Source organism: Penaeus chinensis, chromosome 13 (assembly GCF_019202785.1).
Source record: "Penaeus chinensis breed Huanghai No. 1 chromosome 13, ASM1920278v2, whole genome shotgun sequence".
NCBI classification, from domain to species: domain Eukaryota; kingdom Metazoa; phylum Arthropoda; class Malacostraca; order Decapoda; family Penaeidae; genus Penaeus; species Penaeus chinensis.
The window spans coordinates 12,395,092-12,397,591 of NC_061831.1; the positions used below are offsets into that span (position 1 = coordinate 12,395,092).

The 2,500-nt window shown below is 24.2% G+C and overlaps 1 protein-coding gene across 1 annotated transcript in view; it reads right to left on the reverse strand.

Moving 5' to 3' along the window:
- LOC125031874 (G protein-coupled receptor kinase 2-like) overlaps positions 1 to 440 on the reverse strand; it is a 24,167-nt gene extending 23,727 nt beyond the window's left edge. The window contains exon 1 of the mRNA XM_047622863.1: positions 324 to 440. The gene's annotated coding sequence lies outside the window, so the exon portion shown is untranslated. The remainder of the gene's footprint in view (positions 1 to 323) is intronic.
- Positions 441 to 2,500: the final 2,060 nt, after the last annotated feature.

Sequence of the window (2,500 nt, forward strand, 5' to 3'; positions counted from 1 at the left end):
TAAATACAACAGTGCAGGTAATTTTACTAAAAGATAGTGCACTGTTGCTATGGCAAAGTGACATCACAACTTTAGCACTCCATATAAAAGCACTGCATTGTAAATGTTCGTACATGCTTCACTTATAAAATCTTTCCTCTAAATCAAATATATACATAATGCACCCACGCACACATATAATACACACATACATAATGCACCCACGCACACATATAATACACACAAACACAGACACACTTGTGCACATATATTAATACAAATGCACACACACACTCATTCTCTTCATTCCATTTTGAAAGAAAAAAATTGACTCAGGTACTTACCTAATTTGCTTTTTAAATCTAGACATTGTGATATATGTGGAAATTGTAAAAGTTTTTTCCATTTTTTGCTTTTTCCTTTATTGCTGTCTGACCCTCCTGAAAAGAAAAAGAAAACAATAATTAGATATATACTTTTAAAAAATACATATGTCTGGGGGTAAAGAATGGTTTGGCATTCACTGCAAGTAAATAAAAAAAGTTATGTTAGCCATATCACATGAAAGATATAAACAAAGTGAAATGCCACTCAAAAAAGAACAAAAGCTTGAGCAAAACAAATAAGCAATAGAAAAAAGAAGTGAACAAATAGACATAAACATCACAGGAGAACTTGGTCATTCTCTCACACTCTTACAGGTGACCAAGAAACTGATGGGAGATTTGTAGTTTGTTAGGTCCCCCCCCTCCCCCCCATAAAAAAAAGTATATAGACAATATGGAAAAGATGTTCATACAGTTAAGTATACATATATGGACAAAATCAGAAATGTATAAGAACTGACTGCTATTTACTCTGCTTATATAAATATGTATCTAGTATGCACATTGTATTTCTTTTAATGTCAAAGAAACAGATACTGACAAACAAACAACATATATATATAATATATATTATATATATACATATATATGTATATGTATATGTATATGTATGTGTATATATACATATGAATATGTATATGTATATATGTATGTATATATACACATACATACATATACCTACATATATATACATATACCTACATATATATACATATACCTACATATATACAAATATATAACATATAAACATATACCTACATATATGCATGACATATATATATATATATATATATATATATATATATATATATATAATGTTATGTATATATGTAGGTATACGTATATATATGTCATGTATATATGTAGGTATACGTATATATATATATATGTCATGTATATATGTAGGTATACGTATATATATATGTCATGTATATAGGTAGGTATACGTATATATATATGTCATGTATATATGTAGGTATACGTATATATATATGTCATGTATATATGTAGGTATACATATATATATATATATATATATATATATATATATATGTATACCTACATATAAACATGACATATATATATATACGTATACCTACATATATACATGACATATATATATACGTATACCTACATATATACATGACATATATATATACGTATACCTACATATATACATAACATTATATATATATATATATATATATATATATATATATATACATAACATATATATAGATAGATATGTATACATATATATAGATAGATATGTATACATATATATACATATATAACATATATACATATATGCAAATATATATACACATATATACAGATATATACACATATATACAGATATATACACATATATATATATATATATTTATATATACAGATATATACATATACAATTATATATACATATACAATTATATGTAACATATATACCTATATACATATATATACATATATATATACATATATATATACATAAATATACATAAATATATAACATATATATACATATATACACACATATATATACATATATACACATATATATACATATATACACACATATATACAAATATACACACATATATATACATTGTATATATATATATATATATATATATATATATATATATATATATACACACACACACACACACACATATATATATATATATAAAGACATACTATAAATATATATATATATATATATATATATATATATATATATATATATATATGCCTTAAATTAAGCAACTGTCCCCAAGCCCTTGGCTAAAAATGATTCAATAAACTCTAACAGAACACTACAACAGAAAATATCAGAAGCACATCTTACTTTCAACAAAATAACACTCTTTCATCCCCAAGGAATAATGCAATCTTAGGATTGCTCTACACGGGCTATACTTCAATTACTCATACAGAATCTGTAACATTTTCAATGCATGGTACATAGACTACACCTCGCTAAGAAAGGTCTAGGGTCAAGCAACCCATAAAGTCAGTGACTACACACAAATGTAATATATCGAGTATGCAAAGTATCTTCAACTGGAAAATAAAAAAAATAAAAAATAAATAAAAAACATATAAAAACATATTAAGCAGTTTTACTATTT